Source organism: Equus quagga, chromosome 1 (assembly GCF_021613505.1).
Source record: "Equus quagga isolate Etosha38 chromosome 1, UCLA_HA_Equagga_1.0, whole genome shotgun sequence".
Taxonomy (NCBI): Eukaryota; Metazoa; Chordata; class Mammalia; order Perissodactyla; family Equidae; genus Equus; species Equus quagga.
In genome coordinates, this window is record NC_060267.1 from 7,374,006 (window position 1) to 7,399,114 (window position 25,109).

At 39.5% G+C, this 25,109-nt stretch overlaps 1 protein-coding gene across 1 annotated transcript in view; it reads left to right on the top strand.

Annotated features, from left to right (window-relative positions):
• Positions 1–1,619: 1,619 nt before the first annotated feature.
• Positions 1,620–25,109, top strand: part of TAFA2 (TAFA chemokine like family member 2) — a 412,641-nt gene continuing 389,151 nt past the window's right edge. Inside the window, exon 1 of the mRNA XM_046645099.1 lies at positions 1,620–1,722. The gene's annotated coding sequence lies outside the window, so the exon portion shown is untranslated. The remainder of the gene's footprint in view (positions 1,723–25,109) is intronic.

Consider the following 25,109-nt stretch of genomic DNA (forward strand, 5'->3'; position numbering starts at 1 on the left):
TTAGAGGTTGGAATTTGTAAAAATGTAAAATTCTCTGAAACCAGATATTGTTTTCCTTTTCTTTGTGGAGAAATTGAAGACCTAGTTACATCCAGGAAAGCTTCCTAACCCAGTTCTCCCTCTAGAGGGAGACACAGTCCAGCTTTTAGACCAATTGCCGCCCTCTCATCTTCCGTCGTCTCTTTCTTTTTCCGCAGGACCGCAGTTTGCTCTCAGCGGCAGCCGCGGCTGCTAACAGAACTGGCTGTTGCGAGAGAGACGGAGGGAGGCAACGCCGCCTGGCTGTGCTATCCCATTTTACTGCTTAACTCAACCTGGAGTGTCGGGACGTATTCCCTCTCTGCGTTCTCCTTGCACTCTACTGGGGGCCAGTCACTCCGTACTCCCTGGACAGGCAGGCCGAGTGGAATGGAATAAGGGGTCTGGGTGGAACAGGGGGCTCTGCCCTTTACGGTGTAAGGTGACTTTCTGAAAGACACCACCAGTGTCTCTTTGACAGGACAGCGCCTGGAGCGGGAGGCGGAGAGGAGGCTTTGATTACTAAACCGCTTACTTCTTTTTCTTCTGGTGATCTGGGTTTGTTTCCTTGGTCCCCTCCTCCGCCCCTTCCCTCTCCCTCCCGCCTTCAGCGAAGTGACACAGGCAACACCTGCTCGCTCGTGTTTGATGTTGGAACTCGCACCTTCTCGGTGGTGACGGTGCCAGAGTACTAGGGACAGGGGGACGGAGGCCGATTTCCCTTCTTTCCAGCCCACGATGCCTAGAGGGGCAGCGGTGGGGCTGCGTGGGGCTGCGCCCGCAGCACTTGGAGGCGGGATTTCGGGGCTGCAGCTGGGCAGGAGTTGCTGCTAAGTGGACTCGGCGCGAAGTCTCTGAGAGGCCATCGGCTGGGACCTGTCTGCGTACAGCGGGAGCAGGGGCACCTGGACCCAGGAACCCGGGCGTCTCGCGGGTGGAGGACGCCGAGCTCAGCGCCTCGTCCTTCCCGCCCCGAACCTCTCCAGCAGCTCCCCGACGTTGGAGACCGGGACCTGCCAGAACCGGGGACTGGAGAAGTACGCGGCGGAGGCTGCTCTCCTGAAGGTGAACCGTTCGGTGCGATTGCCTTTCCCCGGAGAGCAAAAGGGAGCGCGGAGAAGGGGACGGAGGATGTGTGTGTGTGCGTGAGAGGGAGAGCCAACGCGAGGCCAGAGGAAAAGTCTTCACTCGGCGTTAAAAGCCAACAAATCAGAGCCGGAATCCGAGCGGTGATTGCTGCAGGACCGCTTTGAGCCTCGCAGTCGGGGGAGCCGAGCGCCCCGCGCGGATCCGGCGAGGACCGCGGGCGCTGGCGGGGCTGCGGGACCTGGGCTTTTCCTCAGTAAACAAGTCTTTTGATTACTTTGACACCGTGGAATCAAGAGGGGGAACCAGACGAGGCTCGCTCACTCCACCTGCCGCCCGCTTTAACGGGATTCCAGGTCGGATGTCAAGAGATTCCTGAACGCTCTTTGCCATCGGAGGAGGAAACACACGCGCGCGCGCACACACACACACGCACGCTCAGGGCCACACTCACACGCCCTCCACGAGCGCACACCAGACTTGGGTTCCCTATGCCCCTGAACGGTGACGGCGGATTGGCATCTGGGAAGCGATGCAAGAGCGATAAGCCTGGCGTAGGCCCGCGGAAGCTGCAGGAGCATCGCTAGGTGTTGCCGCCACCAGGAAGCCGGGCTGCAGGTAGGTAGGCGCGAGCCGCGCCCCCGGCCGCCCGCCGGCGCCGGGCACTCGGGCGGCAGCTGGACGACCGGGGCCCGGAAGCCCTCCCCTCCCCGAGGGTTGGGGGCTGTAGGAGCTCGCCCTGGGGAGGCAAGAGGTGAGAGCAGATGCTAGTTGGGCGGCCAGGGTAGGGGTGGAGGTAGAGGATGCCGAGAGGGGACCCAAGGGGTGCCTCCGAGAGCGGCGCCTTCCCTCTCCTCTCTGCCCCGTTTCTCCTGACACAGCGAGCGATCCCGCCGAGGATCGCAGTGGGTTTTAATTCGATCCCTTAACCAAACCAATCCCGGTTGGCAACCATGTTGGACTCCTAATAAGGAGTTGGGGGTCGAGTTCAAGGCAGGATCAATGGGATGTGTCAAGTCGCCTTTCTGAAATCCCTACTTTCTGTCCACTTCTGATTAGTTAGTTCTCGGGCCTGTCTGCAGAGGGTGGGCGTTTCAGTGAGGCTGCTGATTTCTCCACCTCTGTTTTCCTAAAGAATCGTCTTGATAAGTTTGGAGCCTCATCTGTTAAAAGGTTTATTTAGATTTGGGAATGGACGCTTTGTTACTGAACGAAATAAAGCTTTAGCACAGGATACTACAGGAGAGCTTTAGGAAAAGGATCATTTTATGAACAGCGTTCAGAAAAAAGAACAGCTTCGAGAAACTAATGATTTGATTTCCTTCCAGATAGATGTCTCCCAAATGTTGCTAATAGTACACGGTTTATCTGCCCCACTCCTTTGCTCTCCCTTCCCCCTTCTGTTCCAAAAGGCCAGGTTCCCACCAAGAGATGTTTTCTTAAGGCTGCTGATCTTCACTTGTCAGTGGTGAACATGTTATTTCCAGAAACTGCCTTTGCAAAGGAAAGTTTGAGATCCGTCGCCCTATTTCTCCTAGAACTATGTAGTTTCCACTTGAAAAGGACGAACTGCAGGCGCTTGCAGTGTCCGCGGTAGACGCGACGCGTTCCTATTCTGTATTCCACTTCCTGACCGAGTGTTAACAATTGCCTGAAGCTTTCGAATCAAATGTGTAGTTACTACAATGGCTAGCTGGCCTCTCTTCACTCTGTGCTGGGTGAGTTTGGCTCGTGGCAGTAAGACAGAAAAGAAAATATCTTCCTTTTCCGAGTGTTAAATCCTCTGTTGAATTTTTCAAAAATCGTTCTTGAAACGCCAAAAGCGAACAAACGTTTATGCCACCTTTACTCTGAAAAGTAGCCCCAAAGCAGTCAATGTATAAGGGGCCTTCACCCAGGACAGGAGGAATTTCAGTGACTCTTGACTGGATAACTATCTGGTTCCCGTCTTCCCAACTAAATTGTTTTAGACGCCAACATTCAGGCTGTTATCAATTACCACTTTAAAACTGCTCTCTTAGGCAATATAAGTTAAGACAAATGAGTAATTAATTTAAGATTTCTGTGTAAAGTGCTAAATGGCAATAACCAGCAAAGCAGGTTAAAAGCACTTCTAAGCCTTTAAAAACGAGAGCATTGAGAATATTTGTATTTCCTCCAGCCTTCCCAGGTTTGTACATGTATCTCAGACTGGTGAATCTTTTATGGTTTCAAAATTGGCACCTAATATCCTTAAAAATGTTCAGGCACATTTAACTTTTCTCTTTTCCTACTTTATTCTGTTCTGGAGCTCCTCTTGAGCCAATTGTTTGCACAATGACCTCTTTTTAGAGTCCTAATTTTTAAAGCCGTAAGTAGCCATTGAAAGGCCATCAGTAACCATACTGGGGCTTCTTTTATTTTCATTTCCTTAATTTTCAATGAAAAAAATTCGGTTGTATTATGTATAGATATACTATGAGAGCAGTGTCACCACTAACTGAGTGCTTAGGCTTGGTGACTCAGGCAGAACACAGTTTTAGTGTGTTGCTTTATTCAATGAGGCATTTTTTGAGACAAATCTTGATTCTTTTCTTGCTTTTAACAAAGTTTAGTAGTTTATGATGCTTGAGCTTACATATTTATATATAGTGCTATGATGTATGTCTCTTAAAGAACACAAAACTGTTGACATTAAAGCACACACCTATAATGCTACAAGTTGTTCTAGAGGGGAATCTAAGCTTTCTGACCATGTGTGATTTTGAATCCGAAAAATATTAGCTATTTTAACAGAGAAGAGTTGGAGAATGAAGATTCATTGAGATGCCCATGGATCTATGTCAAAAAAGATACATATTGCTTAGAGACTGTGTTATTTACTAACCACCAAGTTATAAAGCTTGATGACACAGCTGTAAAAAGATCTGCTTTTAGACATGGCCACTTTTCCTTTTTAAAAATTTATCAAGTGATGAAACTTAGGGGGTGAGAGGAGATTTTATAAAAATTGTTTTGTGTATTATCAGAAAATTTTAGTGGTCCTGGATCCAGTATCTTCAATATAGTATTTTAATGATGATCCTTTTACAACGTGGTTTTGAATATTGAAATGTTGAAAGTGCATTTTAGGGTTGACTTATCACTAACTGCAGGTTATGGATTACCCTGTGCAGGTGGGGTAAGATGTGCCGCTCCAGCGTTTTTCCAGGTGTTTCTCATCATGGCCCCTAATAAGAGACACTGTCAGATTCTGCCCAAGTTCAGCTGTGGCTGCAGGCTGATGAACATTTGTCTCTCTAATGCATGTCCCAAACTAGGAATGTTCCAAAGTGTCATCAGTTATTTCTAATATCTTTGAAAAGATGAAACAAGCAGAGTGCAAACAGTCCAGTGCCCCTGCTTTCACTTCTGCAGCATTTTATTAGGGATGCCTCATTAGGTCGCATTATTCTGCAGCTGTTTTGTTCATTGAAGATTCAAGTAAAAATAAGGAACTTTACTGTGCAGTACAGTTTTGTTTTCTTGGTGAAAAACCATAAGTTGAAGTAAAATAAGCATCCAGCCTAGTCCCCTTTGATCTATGCCTGACATTTACAAATGCAATTCATCAACCTGTTATTAGTAGGGCTCCATCAACACAGAAAGGAACCGCATTAACACAGGCTGCTGCTAGAGATGACGGCAAACCAGCTGAATCAGCCTCATATCTGGTGCACACACTTGCACAGGATTTCACATGATATGTCTTGTTTATGAACCATTGATTTTTTAATACCATGTCGTATGGTGCATTTGCCATTTTGTTTGAAAATTCCTTGGTTGACTTTATTTTGAATTACGGGGAGCATATTGACCTATACCATTGGAAGAGGAGGAATAATTTCACAGTGAGTTACCATGAGTCTTTTTAGAGAACGGTTTTAGTTTAGGTCTGGAGCATAGTCTGAAAGAGGGGAGATGGAAAGGTGGGCCTAGCAAACAGAGACCTAGAAGTTAGTTTTTGTTTTTTGATTGTCATTGACCACGGATTTATTGGGTCATTTTTAGAACATCTGACTCCATTCAGCACAGTGCTTCAGTGTCCTTGTCAATGAAATAAAACTAACAGTTCTTGTCTTCTGTTTATTCTTAGCAGAAATTTTAAGAGGAATGGTTAAACTTATTGGAACATGAAGAAAAGTAGTATTTAAGTACATTTCTCTGCAATATCTATTTAATCTCAATATCCATGCATATATATGCACATACATACATATGTATATATGCTTTTAATGACTCCCATGTAAAATACTGGTTTGGTGTTAAATGGGGGTAAGAACAACTTTAAAAAATGTCTATATTTTCAAGTACACAGTTTTTCACTATTTTACTTGATTTGACCTACACTGTAGCTGTATCCATGGTTTAGCAAGGTCGTTTATAATTGAGTTTTACTGTTTGAGCCTCTGTTACATGCAGTATATTTTTCTCTTTGGTTTTTCTTTTGGAGATGTTTTTATTTGTTAGGCTACAAATGCAAAAAAAAAATAAATTTTGTCCTCTATGTAGGGGCGCTTTGGCATGTGTTTATTGACACTATGATGGGGAATTTCAACACGTTTTTCACATTGACTATTCTGTATGCTGTCTTTATTAAATATGCACATCCGCAGTCAAAACACAAAACATGCGTTACATGAGACCGTACTATTCTGGTTTACAAATGGTCTCTACAGATTTTTCAGAAACATATTGATGTTATACTCCAAATTTATATTGGATTTCCCAAACCCGCCCACTTCCAATGTGTATAGCACGTGTACATGTTGGATTTGATCCTGTGTTGCAATGATAGGCAACTAGTCACTGGAATTAGTGAAAATCTGGCCTATTTAGACAGCTGATCATTATTACCGTTGGAAAATAAAAGACTTTCAAGTTACTTAGGACTCAGATGAAAAGTGAATGTATAAGCTGTAAGGAGACTATTCCATTCTGTTCACAGTGATCCATGTGGGGTAATGAGATATAACTAAGGAATCAGAGCTTATATGCTTATATTAGATAAAGTCCTTTTAATCACTTCCTTCAATCTCCTAAATTACTCCATAGTAGCTGTAATTGTTTTATGATTTCCCCTGAATGGCCAGTTAGGGAAGGTACAGCTCCCTTTCCCCTAGCAATAGCACAAATGTAGTTATTCAATTAAATTTATATTTATATTGCTTCTTTTTATACAGTAGATTTTGGAAATCCTTTACAGAGAGGTTGGATAATGTGATAATGTTGCGTTCTTAGCAATTATGGTGATAGGTTGAATTTAGTGCTTTTTGACAAAATGGGGACAAGTAGCCAGAGAAGTAAGTCTCCTTTGCTCTTTTATCTCCTGTGCTATGTAAAGCTAACTGGAAACAGAAAGCCTAGGGAGTGCAAAGTAGCTTTTGAGGATGCAAGGTTTGTTTTACTAAATATTTTTGTGGGTTTTTTTCCTGCTATGAACTAGTCACTGTATAATTGCATGCATGCAAATGGGCAACTGTGTTGACCTTTAAAGGTCATGCAAAGATTCTAGACCTTACAATTTGTGGTGTTAATTGCCTATGGCCTCCTGTCGCCACATATGGGGTTTTCTGTTGAGCTTGATAACACAGAACAACACTTTGGCTTTGTTTGGCAGATTATGCAGCTCTGTAGAAGCAAATTTATGAAGGTATGCATAGTAGGCACTATGAGTGAAGAGTTTTGGAAAAGCGTATTTTTGCTTTGGAATTAAAGTTTTCAGGCCAGAATGGCCTGGGCTATGAGGAGATAGACAAATTCTTTCTGGTACTAAAAACCTGATCATTCAAAATTATTATCTATATGTAAAAACTGTGCCATGATTTTATTTGATTCTGGCTGAGTTTTTCCTCTTTCTTTTTTAATATCCTTGGAGATTCCAATGAGAATTGAACTTAAATATTGGAGGAAGTAAATGTGCTTGCTGTCCCCTGCTCTATTATGAAAAAGACCACCTGTATGAGAAAAGCAAGATGTGTTATTCATCGCAGTCTGCTTTTCCTGGCTTCCTATTCTTTGTCTTTATGGGTTGGAGTAAGCAAAGGCAGACAACTCAATAAGGGTTAGGAGGTCATAGAACCTTAATCACAAAACTCAACCTAGTAATAGAACATTGAGACTTTGTTAGAATGTATTGTTCTAGAAGGAAGACCCTCTACAGCCCTGAAACTTAGTCTCTTCAAACAATAGAGCTTTATGTACCGACACGGTGAATCTGTGACTGCTCAGATTAGTCAAGAATTCAGAAATGGACAATTCAGATCACTTGAAGAAAACAACATACACGCTTATGTTTTTTTATTTGTATTAGTTTGTGGACAGTTCCAAATTCATGTAAGGTGGGAAAACTTGATCATGGTGACATTTGCTTTCTTCGTTTAGTTTCACCTTGTTACAGGTGTGAGGTGAAGGGCATACTCAAATTTGTTGGTGCTGGAGAGTTCAGGCACTTCCTCCTTAGAATGGCCATCAGACGTATCAGTAGGAGTGACCTGGTCCTGCTTTTGTTTGTACTTTCTTCAGAAAGTTGAGTTGAATTGAGTGAAACAGCTCTGACTTTGGTTTGTCTCTTTCATGGTATGTGAGGTGAAGGGAGGTGGATGGCTCGCCTTTCAGTCATGCAACCCAGAGGCCAAGTGGAGAGCGAAAGGACATTGAAATCTCATACTCCATAGATCAGAGGCCCCGTTTGGGACAGCTTTAATTTAAGGAAAATTTCTAACCTAATTTTTTTCAGCTTTAACATTTTTTCAGATATAACATTTTGAAATGTTATATCACAGTAGTTTCCTGCTAAGATACATATTTCCCATTATTGCAAACTCCTTTTAGATTGATTGTTGGTGTGTTTATAAATATACCAGAATTGGGTCAAAATTTAGACTTTGCTATTTGAAGATATATTTGCTCATGACATCATTTGTTGAGTGCTTGAAATTCATTGGCTTGCATTTTGGTCAGCAGATATATTTTGAACATGACTGTTATGAAACCAATGTGGTGCAGTGGAGAGAGCTCTAGAGATGCCTTTGTAGCTCTACTGATAAATAACCATGTAACCACGAGAAAATCACTTTATTTCTCTGTGCCTCAGTTTCTCAGCAATGTATTTTTTCAGTCAAGTTTTCAAGACAATTAAAAATGTAATTTTTCCTGTGTCCAGGCCTACTAAGCATCGTAGCATGGGAAGCATAATAATCCTGCAGGACACATCTTTTAGTTAGGAGGGCAAGGGGCATCTAGCACGTACTTCCTGGCACAGCAGTAAGTGTTCCAAAAGTTGTCCAGCTTTATAGGATGATAATGAGGATGATGATATTAATGATGGTTATGATGATAACTAAAGACTATAGATGTAGGGACATAAAATTGAATCAGACTAAATCTTCTCATTCATTTTAGCCATTTTGCATAGTTTGCATGATACTGTTTGTTGTAAAACAAGTTGTGATAGGCCATGGATCTTAGGCTTGTTAGGGTTACATGTCTTTACTGCTGTTTTTCATAGTCGCTGAAATAAAAGAGTTTGGCTGATCAACCCAAATAGTACTAGGCTGTGAAGTGAATAACCTTCATATACCTGTTGATAATTAAATACATTCACTCAAAATCTGTGTATGAATTTTTGAGAATATGTAATCCTTGGGAAAGCTCAATCATTTATTCAACAGGTATTTATTGAGCTCTCTCTTAGGTGCTTGGGGTATCTCAGTAAACAAAAAAGACCAAGACACCTTCTGTCATAGAATTTACCATTTTAGTATATGACTTGAAGTTTTGAAATGAATCTGGAGAAATTGTTCAACAATGTTTGTTCTGTGCCTGCTCCTGCTATTAATTCTTGTTTATAACTGTGACGTACAGTTGTGAAAAGAAATAGTTAAAATGTCTGAATTGAAATGAGTTGTGAAGAAAAATATTATAGTATATATTTAAGGTGAGGTAGTATGTATTTCAGTGGGTTGATTCCAGCTCACAAGATCTGTGATCACACTGAGAGTGACACGAGCAGTAGCTCCTTTTCCTGAATTACATATATGAAAGAATAAAGTCAAATAGGCTGAGTGACTTGATCAGTGACATGATACTTCCTAGAGCCTCTTAAAGGGGTTGCAAATACATACCTATAGGGATCAGAGTGGGAATGTGAATGAAGGAAACAGACCAAATGGAAGATGACAAATGGCAGCTGACAGACAGCCTTAGCTTCCATGTTGGGGAAACCATAGGGAGTGGTGGAGATTCTGGCCAACATCTAAGTGGACAGCTGAGCCTTGGCTCCACTTGTTGCCATTCCAGAATGTGGGTCTGGTGTTGCCAGATTTTCTGATTTGTAGAAGCGAACTTAGATATGCAGATTTTTTAATGTGAGAGTTCCAGATTTATAAATGATAGTAATGAATTCAAATTTGAAATACTACGTGGGCCAACAGACATATCTGCAGGCCATATGCAGGCTAAGGGCCATGAGTGTGTCCCTGTTCACAGAGGGATAAGTGAGGACAGCTAGTTAGGGAGATATGTGTTTGCCTGCCCTTCTGCCATCTCTGGCCACAATCCTCCAACCCTGCCTGCATCTGGAGCCAGGGCGGTTGCCAGTAAAGGGCTCATCTAGAGGAGCTGACTGATACTGATGAGTGGTTCAGTCTCACCCATGTATTTAGTTTTCTTTCTTCTTAATGACTCGTACAGTTGATGCTGAACTTACCTTGAAGTTGGTGATATTTTGGAGGGTTTAGGAGGTGTGCTTGGAATGTAGAAATTTAAATTTATGCCAAATATTTGGAATGGCTTTATAGTTCCATAATGCCTTATTCCTTTACATCAGTGTTTCTTAAACTTCTACATGCACACAAATCATCTGGGGGAAATTTGCTGAAAGGCGGGTTCTAGAGTGGGGCCTGAGATTCGGCATTTCTAACAAGCTACCAGGTGAAGCTAACGCTGTTGGCCCATGGTGTACAGTTTGAGTTGCAAGGCTTTAGATAACTTTTTCTAAAAATGCACTGAATTTCATTCCATGCATGCAGAAATGTCCCAACCTTCCCTCTCTGGCAGGTTTCTCCCTGTAGTAAGCTGACTAAACCTAGCCACGGACTCTAAACTCTTTTCTCAAAGGCTCTTTAATCTGAGCACAGAATTCATAAGTGTTTTGGTTAGTTTTCTGGTCTGCTATTTAGAGAACATATGTTTCCCTAAAAGCATAAATCAGAGATTGCCTTTTCTTCACATATTAATGCAAGTTTGGCTTACTTCCTACAGTTTGAAGAAATGTTTATTTCATACCTAAGGCATTATATTATACATGAATGTTTTCTAGCATACGAGGTCAATTTCAGCTCTGCAAATCATTTTGTAATTTCAACAGTAATTGCTTCCTTTTAGGGCTTAAGTGGCAAAATTTTGGCCACGATGTCTAAATTTTTGTTCTACTTAAGTGGTTATTATGAATAGGTGGGAGGATGGACTTGGAAAAAGATGCTTTTCCTCATTTATTTATTGGGCTTGCAACCTTAAAGTGAATATCTCTTATTTTATTTTTTTGCTCTAATCCTAAATACCTTCCCAAAGTGGTCTCTTTAGGTTTGAAGACATAATAACTTACTATTTAGGGAGTTTGACTTCTTAATATTATTAATATATATATATATATATATATTTTCTAAACCAGTTTTACTAATGCCAGAAGGTGTCATAGCTCAGGTATGTGACTCTATTCTACTGAGGTGTGACCTGAGTCTTATGTCACAAGCTCAGTTTATTGGGTAAAATATTTTGTTGTCAGTTTTATTAATGCATTAGAAATTCTTATGTTTTCTTATTCTAGTATATTAATTATAAATTAAGATTAGATTTAAACATATCAGTCTGAGAGTGAAGCAATTTGTTTCCTTGCAAGTTGTATGATTAATATAGTTTGCAATAGTAATGCTATTAAATCCTACTCAATTTCTTTTAAGTGCTTTGAAGTTTCTATTATATAGAATAGCTTTGCTTATAGCTGAGTAATGATGTGAATTCATTTTACTGAGTCTGTTAGACTGTAAGCTTGGTGAGGGAGAACCATGAGTATCTGATTTCTATTGATTCCCAGTGCTTAGCTGGCACATAATAGGTGCTTCATAAATTTAACGGGAAGGCAATCAATGGTCCATTCATGTTGGTGGAATGTCTTTTTGTATGTTTCTTCAACGTGTGAGGAAGTATTCTGTGAAGAATTGTCATTTCTTTGGTCTAATTGAGTGTGTGTTTGTGCAAGTGTGTAGGAGAGAAAAAGGCCATTTATCTTGACCTGCACTTTCCATCTCTAACCTGAAAGGTATTTTAGCATTAAAACATACACATGTTCTAGGCAAAACATCAAGGACAAAAATCAAATCAGCATACTGACTGATATTCCCATTCTTTCCACAATTTATTGTAACCTGCAGGTTTAGAGACTACATATGCTTGTGATTCTCCTGTTTTATAAATTAAATAATATTTGTCAATGTCAAATTTAAGTGTTGTTAATCACATATGGAATATATTTTGATTGCTCTTGTCAGTGACTTGACTCATCATTCATTAGGGAATTTAAAGCCATTTATTCTTATCTACATAATTACCATTCTCATAATTTATCATGAACCACATTGGCTTTTTTCACCTTCAGGAATGCTATTGACTGTGATACCATTGTTCTTGGTTTCAATGATATTGAAAATTATTGGTATTCTAATTTTAAATGCTGTTTAGTATGGATGTATGCATTCACATATTTATCGATTTTATTTTGGTCCTTCTGGGTTAAGTAAAGCTTTTAAATGCTTGGTGTCATAGAAGATTTCACAAAATTAAAACTCTTTGTGTATATTTGATTGTTAAGGAAACCCATGTGTATTATAAAACCAAAAAAGTCAACTCACTAGGTCATTAAAAACTTAAAGTTGAATTTTTTGTGTTGCCTTTAAGAGATTGCATTAGACTGTGTATGTTAGCATCCCTATGTACTTAAAAAGTTTCTCAAAACCCTTAAATATGATATCTTCACTCTTTGAAGTATAAAACATATGTTTGGAAATCTTTAATGAGTCCAAAGACAGGCTTTAAATTGAATGGACCTGTTTTTTCCTATATTGTCCCAAAACACTCAGACTTGTATCATTAAGATCTAAGGCTCTTGAGCCAGGGCTACTGTGGAACTTACTGAAAAAGATCTATTCTTTCCGAACTCAACCTCAAATATGAGATTAATGAAAAATTTAGGTACTGTGTGGTACTGAAAGATTTTCAAAATCAGTAAGTAGAATTAAAATCAAACTTATTGTACATTGGTCAATTTTACCTTGGAGCAAAGTCTATGTTATACTTCTAAGAAGACTGGGCGAGCTATGGTTTTCCTTACCTGGTATCTTTTCCTAGTGGCTGATTACATCCAGTCTTAAATGTGGACTTCTAATAAGAAGTTAGACAAAGAACAAATTTGTCAAAATCCTTGGAAAACAAAGTAAGTCTTACTTCCTCTCAAGTAAGACTACAGAGGAGAGAAAAATGCATGGTGCCAAACCACATTTTCCGCCTCAGTCTTGTAAAAGCTCTATCTAGAATAAGAAATTTCTGTCGGGGTTTTTTTTTTTTTACCAAACTAAAAGTCAGAAAGAATGGGTCCTAATTCTGACTCTGCTCAGTGGTAAGTGAAATGATTGTATCTAATGATTGCTTAGATCCCTCCAAAGCTCTGTAAGTCAGTCATGACCACAAGCCATGCTTCTGTGCTTCTATTCTGTCATTTGAACGTATCTTAGGCACCATTCTGTGTGTCAGTTTCCTCCCTAGACTGTGAGATTCTTGAGATCATGGAATGTGTCTCCTTCTTCCTCTTCACCTTGTGCCACCTAAGCCTAACCGAGAACATACTCAGGTATTTCATAATTGTTTTATTAATTGATCTTTAATTTTTTAATTCTAAAATTCTAAATTATTTTCCTCTTTCATTTCCATAATGAACAACAAACTGTGTTCCAGAGGCATAAATAGTAACCACGTTTATATCTGCTGTATTGTTTACAAAACACTTTCACGCTTGTGATTCTATCTGATGTTGTAAAATGGCTGTGAGTTAGACATGAGTTCCTCAAGTTCAGGTGAGGAAATCCTGAGAGAGGGGTAAAAAGTCACACTAATAGCAAGTGCCAAGAGGCTGGTTTGAATTCAAAGCCTATCTGTTGGGAAACAAGTCTCCATGGGTTTCTCAAGATGCTAACTACTCTTTTGTTCCAAATGTCTTTTTAAGGGTGTTTAAAAAGTGGACAGTCTTGGAAGATGATGTTTTCCTCTGAATCACAGGGCAGATTTGCTTACTGTCCAGCATAATAAAAATAGTGTCTCCCTTCAGGGCTAAGGGCAGATCTTCTTGTAGCCTGTTACAGAAATATTTGGGTTCCCTGAGCTGAAGGTCCAAAAACTAATAAATGCGAAACATCCACGTGGGCTGTTTTGTATTGCACCTGTGGGACTTGGGGACAAAGGGAATTGACTCAAACGTGATGCTCATGCTGTGTGCTGAGTCCTCTGTCTCTGACCAGGAGTCTTGTGTCATTTGCCAGCATCCATAAAACATGGTAGGCTAACTGTAAGCTTGTGAGTAGGGTAAAAATCTCAGACTCTTCACAGTTCCTGACAGTATATCTTTTTGTCACATCAAAGGACATCTCTTTTTCTTTGTCTCATTTATGTCCACTTTTGTAGCCACTCTAAGTAAAGATGTAATAAAAATGAAAAGCCTATTATAGTGCTTCCGGGATTTTTATACTGTAATCCCTCTTGAGGCTCATCCTCCTCTGATATTTAGAAAGATCCTTTGGTGGCAGTACAGAGAATGGGCTCCACGGGGGGCAGGATAGGAAGCCAGGGACACCAGCTAGAGAGTTATTTCAGTGATTCTGGTGAGAACTGGCAAGAGTTGGAAGAAGAGTTGGAAGAAAGGAGGAAAAGAAGGCACACTTTAGAAGTAGGAGATGGAAGCGTCTGGTCTTGGAGACGGCGTGGGAGAGGGAGAGAGAAGATTGAGAACAGGTCCTGGCTTAGGCGACTGGTGCTGTTTATACAGTGTGATCCCAAAAGCTGCTAGAGTCTATCTACATGAAGATAATTGGTTTAATTTTAAGCCTTTTGAGTTTGGGGTGCCCATGGGATCCCCAAGAAGAAATCTAAATAAGTCGTGGCAAATTTGAGTCTGGAGTTGTGGACAGAGTTATGGTTTAGAGACAGAGGTTTGGGAGTCAGCAGTGTACATGTAGCAGTTGAAACCTAACTGATGAGAGCTCCAGGAAGAGTGTTTAAAAAACACCTAGGAGAGAGCCCTGGGGAACAATAATGTATATAAAAGAATCACAGCTCTTTTTACCGTCGGCAGGCAGAGTCACCTTTCTCTCCGTTGTTCTTTCTCTGGGTTTTTGCGTAGCTTGCAGCAACTTGGCCTCATAAACCGTGGAGTCCACCTTTTCTGGAATGATCTTCTGCCTGGAGAAGCTGATAAGAGCAGGAAAGGGAGCAATGGCGGGAGGTGGGGAGTGTGCCCAGAGCTCTCTGTTTCCATTTTTCCCTCTACGACCCCCTGAATATCCTCGTGTGTGAAGGCTGTGCCTCCGCATAGCTGTCATGGACAAGAACGCTGTGAGGGGACGAAGACTGCCCCTGTGGTCTTTACTCTCTATGGAGGTCTATAGACATTAAAAAAACTTTAAATATCAAGCATTTACAGTGTGCCAGCCACTATGCTAAACAGTTTATATGAATTATTTCATTTAATCCACACAGTAATCCCAGAGGAAGGTACTACCGTTATCCCTATTTTATAAATAAGCAGCTTGATCAAGGCCACACAGCTTGTAAGAAACAGAGTTGAGTCCACCTTCATAGCCGAGTTTTTAACCATACAGTACTGCATCTCAGTCATACTTTCGGAAAATCAGACTCATTCTGCTTAACAGAAGGCTGCTTAGAGAATTGTCTTGGTTCAAATTATTTATATCTAGACATCCTAAGTAGGTCCTATTTTCTCAAGTTTGGAATTGTACCATTAAAATTACACTATAACATCCATAGCATTTTTTTAATATCTCTGATTTCCCATTAGTGACTTTCTATGATTCTCCAATTTCATTTGATGAGAAACTTTAAGTAATGAGATAAAGAACTAACACTTAAGAAAATTTGAAAAGTTCATTTATACACTCAAATGTTTATCCCTTCGAATTGCAAAAAAGTCTAACTCCTACACAAATGTGAACTAAAGTACGTTTTTTTCTGGAATTTAAATTCAGGCTGCAATATTCTATTACATTTATCTCACAAAACTCTCTCCTGAGTCTTTTGCTGTGTGAAAAATGGGTCTCTTGGAGGTCGGGTGGGAACAGCCTATGTAACAGCCCGGCTTGCAGAACTTGGTTGCATCTGTAGAACATCAATATAAGACTAATTAGATGCTAAATGCTCGGCGAGTATTGAACAATGTGATCTGCTAATTTTCTGATTAATGACAAAGCCTCATGGAAACATTAATTATATTGGAAGAATTCAGACAATCCCTTTTTGAGGGAGACAGAACCTATATCTGTAAATGGACTTTTCCGCTAACAATATGATAAGATAGGCAGCAGACATTTTGTGGTAATGTGAGTAATAGCTTCCTATTCTTGAAGGTCATGAATGTTTTTGATATAATGACAACATCAAAGGAGGAGTACTGTGTTACAAGTTCGTTGAATTTTCTGTTGACTCTGTCTTTAGAGCTTAATGTCGAAAAAGAGTAGGAACATATTGAATTTCTTTTTTTTAAATCTCTCTTTTTTTTAAAGATGCTAGTATCATGCAATACTAGCACATATATATGTATTTTCAGGATATGTATGTTATATACTCTTTGTGTACTTGATTCACTTTCTTGGTCTGAGAGGTGCTTACAGAATGGAATAGTAATTGGTGATAATTTCTCTTAATTATCAATAAGTTAAGTATCACTGTAGATTGTGCTCTAAAATTATAAATAGCAATAAAAGTTTCTAGCTGGGGCGAAGAGAAAGTCTCTTGGTGAAAGATAAGATTTAAAATAATAACAAACAGCAATGTAATTCCATTGAAGAACCACTTTGTTGAAGATGACAGGGCAGTTTCATTTCAAATGACTGGGGATATGGCAAAGTGAAAATGTGGTATAAAAGGAGCTTATTGTAGGTACACAATAACTTTAAAAAAGAAGAAAAATGTGAAGTTTGAAGAAATGATATAATCAGAGCAATGAACAGGCATTTCAAGTTTTTTTTTTTTTTTTTTTTTTTTACTGATTTTATTATAACATTTACACATGATTTTTCTTCCCCTAATCGTATAATTTCAAACCAGGAAAAAACCTTGGAGCATATAGAATCCAAAAGCCTCACTTTATAAATGAAGTCCCGAGGCCCGGACAAGTAGCCAGATTTGCTGAAGGGCACGGAAAGGTGGCAGACTCGGGTCTGGAACCCGGTTTTCCCAATTTCCCAATGGGATGTTTCCACTTGTTTGTGGGATGTTTGTCAGCTCCTCATAGAATCAAAGTTCTGGAAGGGAGTTTCAGAGGTCACCTAATCTATCTTGCTTTCTTACACTGACTTAGAAAGTTATGTGAACATTGATCCAATTAAGGAAAAAAATCCACAGAGAAAAGAGTGCTAACGTTTTATTTAATAATTTATTCTAGAGTTTAAAACCTGCTTGTCAATACATTGTCTTTTAATCGTTGTTTATAGAGCCCTACTATGTGTCAGGCACTGTGCTACATGCTGCAGACACTTGGTGAGTAGAGCAGAGAGTGTCCTTACTTCTTGGAGTTTATAATCTAGGTGGGGAGATGGCTGATAAACAGGTATTTATACACACACACAAATATATGTGCAAATTAGGGTAAGTGTTATATTGGAAAATTTATCTTTAAATATTTAGAAAACAGTGTTGTCTCAGTGGACATACAGGAGGAGAGATTTTGATTCAAAAGTAGAAAAAATTGTCATATGTAGAGCTGTGCAAAGATTAAGAGTTTTAGAAAGTGGTAAATTTCTAACTCTGGGAATGTTCATGAAAGTGCCACTGGGCAGCTCCCAGGAGAACATATTTTGGGGGCATTCAAACCTTAGGTGGACCCTTTATTCAGTATCTTTCTTTGAACTTATTTATGGGTAAGTTAAATTCTCTATCCAGAGGATTTTATTTAGGCTTCATTTTGATTTCTCTGATGTTTGATTCAAATGACTAATCCCTTCTTTTTGTCCTCAACTCCCCTCCCCCCCATAAGCTTGTTAAACCATATTTGTGATTCTCTTCCTACTTCTGTGATCATTCTTTAGAACCTCTCTTGCTGACTCCTCTTCCTCAGCCTTTCCTTGAAATATTGATGTTCCCAGTGCTCTGTCCTTGGCATGTTTCTCTTATCAACATATTCATATTTCCTTATTGATCCTGTTTACTCTTGTCCCTTAACTAGTGGCAGTGTGTTGATGATTTCCAAATCTGAGGTTCCTGGCAAGAACTTTTCAGTCTGAATATCCAGCTGTGTACTAGGCTTCTCCATCTGGATGTCTCAGAGGAATCTCAAACTCAACATATCTTAGACTGAATTCATTCCCTACTCTCTCAAAACTCTTCTCCTTCTGTTTTCCTTTGTCAGCAAATAATATTTAAATCTGTCTGAAGACTAAAAGTTGTTTCAGAAAGCATGAATTTCAGACCCTGGAGGTTGTTGTGGCTACTTATCAATCAGGTTGTCTAGATCAGAAACTTGGACACAAGCTTAAAAGACACTGGGTGTGGAACACGATCCATGGCACATGGCAGATACTGAGTAACTGTCAAATAAATGAATGGATGAAGTTGATGCTTGATATAACATTACATAAATTTCGAGTGTACATCATTATATTTCGACTTCTGTGTAGATTACATCATGTTCACCACGCGAAGGCTAATTACAACCCATCACCATACACGTGTGCCTGGTCACCCGTTTCACCCTCCTTCCTCCCCCCTTCCCCTCTGGTAACCACCAATCCAATCTCTGTCTCTATGTGTTTATTTGTTGTTGTTTTTATCTTTTATTTATGAATGAGATCATACAGTATTTGACTTTCTCCCTCTGACTTATTTCATTTAACGTAATACCCTGAGGGTCCATGCATGTTGTCATAGATGGCCAAATTTCATCGTTTTTTTATGGCTGAGTAGTTTTCCATTGTGTATATACACCAGCTCTTCTTCATCCATTCATCCCTTGATGAGCACTTAGGCTATTGTAAATAATGCTGCAGTGAACATAGGGATGCATATATATCCACACATTCATGTTTTCATGTTCTTTGGATAAATACCCAACAGTGGAAAGGCTGGATCGTATGGTAGTTCTATTCTTAATTTTTTGAGGAATCTCCATACTGTTTTCCATAGTGGCTGCTCCAGTTTGCACTCCACCAGCAGTGTATGAGAGTCTCCTTTCTCCACATCCTCTCCAACACTTGTTATTTCCTGTTTTGTTAATTACAGCCATTCTGATGGGAGTGAGGTGGTATCTCGTAGTTTCGATTTGTATTTCTCTGATAGTTAATAACATTGAACATCTTTTCATGTGCCTCTTGGCAATCTGGATATCTTCTTTGGTGAAATGTCTATTCAGATCTTTTCTCCATTTTTTAATTGGGTTATTAGGTTACTTTTTTGTTGAGATGTATGAGTTCTTTATATATTTTGGTATTAACACCTTATCAGATATATGGTTCACAAATATCTCTTCCCCATTGGTAGGTTGTCTTGTCGTTTTCTTGATGGTTTCCTTTGTTGTGCAGAAGCTTTTTAGCTTGATGTGGTCCCATTTGTTTATTTTTTCTATTGTTTCCTTTGCCTGGTCAGACATAGTACTTGATAATATGCTGCTAAGACCAATGTAGAAGAGTGTACTGGCTATGTTTTCTTCTAGAAGTTTCATGGTCTTACATTCAAGTCTTTAATCTATTTTGAGTTAATTTTTGTGTACGGTGTAAGATAATGGTGTGCTTTCATTCTTTTGCATGTGGCTGTCCAGTTTTCCCAACACCATTTATTGAAGAGACTTTCCTTTTTCCATTGTATGTTCTTGGCTGCCTTGTCACAAAAGATGTATGGATTTATTTCTGGGCACTTGATTCTGTTCCATTGATCTGTGTGTCTGTTTTTGTGCCAGTACCATGCTGTTTTGATTACTATAGCTTTGTAACATATTTTGAAGTCAGGGAGTGTGATACCTCCAGCTTTGTTCCTTTTTCTCAGGATTCCTTTGGCTATTCAGGGTCTTTCGTTATTCCCTATAAATTTTAGGATTCTTTGTTCCATTTCTGTGAAAAATATTGTTAGAACTTTGATAGGGATTGCATTGAATCTGTAGATTGCTTTAGGAAGTATGGACATTTTAACTATGTTAGTTCTTCCAATCCAAGAGCATGGAATATCTTTCCATTTCTCTGTGTCTTCAATTTCTTTCAACAATGTTTTACAGTTTTCAGTGTACCTATTTTTCACCTCTTTGGTTAAGTTTATTCCTAGGTATTTTATTCTTTTTGTTGCAATTGTAAATGGGATTGATTTTTGTATGTTGATTTTGTATCCTGCAACTTGACTGTATTTATTTATTATTTCTAAAAGTTGTTTTTTGGATTCTTTAGGGTTTTCTATATATAAAAGTCATGTCATCTACAAATAGTGACAGTTTCACTTCTTCCTTTCCAATTTGGATCCCTTTTACTCTTTTTCTTGCCTGATTGCTCTGGCTAAGACTTCCAATACTATGTTAAATAAGAGTGGTGAAAGTGGGCATCCTTGTCTGCTTCCTGTTCTTAGAGGGATAGCTTTCAGTTTTTCTCCATTGAGAATGATATTAGCTGTGGGTTTGTCATATATGGCCTTGATTATATTGAGGTACTTTCCTTCTATACCCATTTTATTCAGAGTTTTGATCATAAATGGATGCTGTATCTTGTCAAATGCTTCCTCTGCATCTATTGAGATGATTATGTGATTTTTATTCTCCATTTTGTTAATGTAGTGTATCATATTGATTGATTTGTGGTGGTTGAACCATCTTTGCATCCCTGGAATAAATTGCACTTGATCATGGTGTATGATCTCTTTAATGTATTGTTGTATTCGATTTGCTAGTATTTTGTTGAGGATTTTTGCATTGATGTTCATCAGTGATATTGGTCTGTAATTTTCTTTTTTTGTGTTGTCCTTGTCTGATTTTGGTATCAGGGTAATGTTGGCCTCATAGAATGAGTTAGGAAGCTTCCTCTCCTCTTCAATTTGTTGAAAGAGTTTGAGAAGGATAGGTATTAAGTCTTCTTTCAGTGTTTGGTAGAATTCACCAGGGGAGCCATCTGGTCCTGGACTTTTATTTTTGGGAAGTTTTTGATTACTGTTTCAATCTCCTTACTGGGAGTGGTCTATTCAAATTCTCTATTTCTTCTTGATTCAGTTTTGGAAGGTTGTGTGATTCTAAGAATTTATCCATTTCTTCTAGATTAGCCAATTTGTTGACATATAGCTTTTTGTAGTATGTTCGTATAGTCTTTTGTATTTCTGAGGTGTCTGTTGATTTTTCTCCTCTTTCATTTATGATTTTATTTATTTGAGCCTTCTCTCTTTTATTCTTGGTGAGTCTACCTAAAGGTTTGTCGATTTTGCTTATCTTTTCAAAGAACCAGCTCTTAGTTTCATTGATATTTTTTCTATTTTTTTTAGTCTCTATTTCATTTATTTCTGCTTGATTTTTATTATTTCCTTCCTTCTACTGAATTTGGGATTTGCTTGTTCTTTTTTTAATTCTTTTAGGTGCACTATTAGATTGTTTATTTGATGTTTTCTTTGTTTGTTGAGGTAGGTCTGTATTGCTATAAACTTCCCTCTTAGAACCGCTTTTCCTGTATCCCATAGATTTTGGCGTGTTGCATTTTCATTTTCATTTGTCTCCAGGTATTTTTTGGTTTCTCATTTGATTTCTTCATTGACCCAATTATTGTTCAGTAGCACTTTGTTTAATCTCCATGTATTTGTGGCTTTTCAGATTTTCTTCCTGTAGTTGATTTCTAGTTTCACACTGTTGTGGTCAGAAAAGCTGCTTGGTATTGTTTCAATTTTCTTAAATTTATTGAGACTTGTTTTGTGGCCTAACATGTGATCAATCCTGGAAAATGTTCCATGTGCCCTTGAAAAGAATGTATATTCTGCTGTTTTTTGATGGAATGTTCTGTATATATCTACTGTGTCCATCTGGTCAAATGTGTCATTTAAGACCAATGTTTCCTCATTGATCTTCTGTTTGGATATCTATCCATTGGTGTAAGTGGAGTGTTAAAGTCCCCTACTATTATTGTGTTGCTGTCTATTTATCCTTTGTGTCTGTTAATAATTGCTTTACGTATTCAGATGCTATATATTGGTGCACAGATGTTTATAAGTGTTACATCCTCTTGTTGGATTCTTCCTTTTATCGTTATGTAGTGCCTTTCTTTGTCTCTTATTACAATTTTTGTTTTAAAGTCTATTTTTTTCTGGTGTAAATATTGCTACCCCAGCTTTCTTTTCATTGCCATTTGCATGGAGTATGTTTTTTTCATCCCTTTGCTTTTGGTTTGTGAGTTTTTTAAGTCTGAAGTGTGTCTCTTGTTTGCGGCATATATATGGGTCTTGTTTTTTTATCCAGTCAGTCACCCTATGCCTTTTGATTGGAGCATGTAGTCCATTGACATTTAAAGTAGCTATTGCTAAGAATGTACTTATTGCGATTATGTTACTTTTTTTCTGGGTGTTTTAGTGGTTCTTCTCTGTTCCTTTCTTCTTCCCTTGCTCTCTTCCCTTGTGGTTTGATGGCTTCTTTGGTATTATGTTTGAGTTCCTTTCTCTTAAGTATTTGTGTATTTATTATAGGTTTCTGGTTTGTGATTACCATGAAGTTCATATATAATAACTTACATATACAGCAATCTTTATTAAGTTGATGATCTCTTTAGTTTGACCTCTTGCTGAAAGCTCTACTCTTTTACTCCCCTCCTCTCACATTTTGTTTTTTATATCATATCTAACCTCTTTTTTTGTGTGTATGTGTATCTGCTACCCTCTTATCATGGAAATATATAATTTTAGTACTTTTGCCTTTTAACCTTCATATTAGCTTCATAGGTGGTTGATTTGCTACCTTTACTGTATATTTGCCTTTACCAGTGATTTTATTGCTTTTTAAAAATAATTTTCTTATTCCTATTTGTGGTCTTCTATTTTCCACTTAAATAAGTCCCTTTTGCATTTCTTGTAAGGTTGGTTTCTTGGTGATAAACTCCTTTAGTTTTTGCTTGTCTGGGAAACTCTTTATCTCTTCTCTGTTCTTAATGATAACCTTGCTGAGTAGAGTATTCTTGGCTGTAGGCTTTTCCTTTCAGCACTTTAAATATATCATGCCACTCCCTTCTAGCTTGTAAGGTTTCTGCTGAGAAGTCAGCTGATAGCCTTATGGGGTTTGCTTTGTATGTAACTTGCTGCCTTTCTGTTGTGGCTTTTAGGATTCTCTCTTGTTTAGTTCTTGACATTTTAATTATAATGTGTCCTGGTGTGGGCCTCTTTGGGTTCATCTTATTTGGTGCTCTCTGTGCTTCCTGTATGTGGATGTCTGTTTTCTTCCTTAGGTTGGGAAAATTTTCAGCTATTATTTCTCCAAATAGATTCGTTGCCTCTTTGTCTCTCTCTCACCCTTCTGGGATGTCTATGATGTGGATGTTAGAGCACTGATGTTGTTCCAGAGGTCCCTTGGACTGTCTTCCTTCTCTTTCATTCTTTTTTCTTCTATCCGTTCAGTTTGGGTGATTTCCTCTAGTCTTTCATCCAGCTCACTGATCCTTTCTTCTGTATCATCTATTCTGCTATCAAGTCCCTTTAGTGAAATTTTCATTTCCAGTATTGTATTCTTCACTTCTGATTGCTTCTCCTTTATATTTTCCAATTCTTTGATGAAGTTCTTGCTGAGTTCATCCATTCTTCTCCCAAGGTCAGTGAGCATTCTTATGACTATTAGTTTGTACTCTTTGTCAGGTAGATTGTTTATCTCTGTGTCATTTAGTTTTTCTTCTGGGGTTTTGCCCTGCTCCCTTACTTGGAACGTATTCCTTTGTCTCCTCATTTTGCCTCTTTCTCTATGCTTATATCTATGTATGCGGGTCATCTATATCTCCTGATCTTGGAGAGGTGGCCTTATGTAAGAGATGCCTTATGAGGCCCATCAATGTGCTTCCCTCTCATCAAGAGTGTCCACTGTGTGTCCTTCTGTTGTGGCAGGGCTGCTTTTATGCAGGTGCCTGGGGAGACTAGGTTGTCCCCCTGGCTTGCTAGTTGTAATGCTCAGCTGTGTGGAGCTGCTATGGTCCCTTCAGTCACTTTATCTGGCATGGGGTGCCCCAGCACAGTTGACTGCAAGGTCTAATAGCACATTCCTATTGCAGTTTTTCTTTTAAGTGAGTAGGCCCCCAGCATGGCTGGGTAGTAAGATCCGGGCTTACAATTGCTGTAGGCTTCCAGCCTTCAAGGCTGTTGTTAGCTGTCTAAGGATTGCAGCTGAGCGGGGCCAGCCCCAAGCATGGGAGCACCCAACTGTTTCAGGCTTTGGAAGATGGGGTTGATCTTCTATGTGACTGTTTGAGAAGCATAAGTCTGCTGCAGCTGACAAGCCTTACCACTCACAGGTCCACACACCCCATCAACACAGTCCTGCCCCTTGTACACACCCTGTCCCACAGAGGCAGACCCACTTGCCTGGCTACAGAGGTTCAAGGTACTCTGCCTACTTGGGCCTACCAGTTGTCTGAGGACTTGCTGTTGGGTGGGGCCAGTCCCTAGGGTGGGCTGCCTGCCCTGTCTGAGCTGGATTAAATTGGTGCTCTAGTGGGTGGGACAGACCCCTGTGCTAATAAGCCTGGGGAAGAACTCCAATGGTGTCTTCCAGCGTCTGTGTCAGCATGCCTATACTAGGTCACAAGAATGGCTGCTGCCAATGTCTCAGTTCCTGGGGAGGTCTCACCTCTCACCCAGATGCACCCAGAGTCTATCAAGTGAGTCTCTTTTCACCAAAGGACTGTGCACCTTTCTTTCTGGTGATTTTATGTTGCTTTTCAAAAGAGATGAATTTGTGCATGGGCCCTTTAAGAACAGGCTTTTCCCCCCTGACATTTGATAGCTTTTCTGGGAGTATTCCTTGTTGTCGTCAATAGCTGTCAAAGCCAGATATTATGACACTTGTCTTGGTTGTGCTGAGTCAAAAAGCTGCTTATTCTGGTAATGCTCCCCCACTCAGTCCCCCAGCTCCTCCAGGGAAGGCTTCGTACCTTAAGATTCTTCCTGGCTGGCCCTGAAGCACTGCGGGTCAAGAGTGGCTTTTTTTTCTCTCTTCTGAAAGGAATTTCTGCCTCTCCCACCTCAGTCAGCCCTGGTCTTTTTTGTGAGGGTTCTTTTTATCCAGTTTTTAGTTCTCTCTCAGGGGTAATCATTCCAAGAGTAGTTATAAATTTGTTGTGTCCGTTTGAGGAGGTGAGTTCAGAGTCTGCCTATACTGCCATCTTGACACCATCCTGCATGTTCTTTTAGCTTTGAGTGTGCAGTTATTATGTGGAAAACCTACTTTGTGTTTATACTGAGCTTTATAGGCAGTAAAAAGAGTGAGGAGTCAGCCTTTGCCTTGAAAGAGCGTTTGACATAGTTGCCCACAGTGTCACTGTGTGTGCTGTCTGGTCCATCGTGATGCTTATAGAAAAACATTTTAAACCACCCTAGATCCAAGATTAATGCCTGTAACACTTTGTTTTTCCTGCTGAATTTCTGTAGTTTCATGATCTTGGAAACTCTTTTTGGTGTTTTGATGAATATATCATTCAAGTAATGTCAAGAGTCTTCTATTTAGTTGGAGC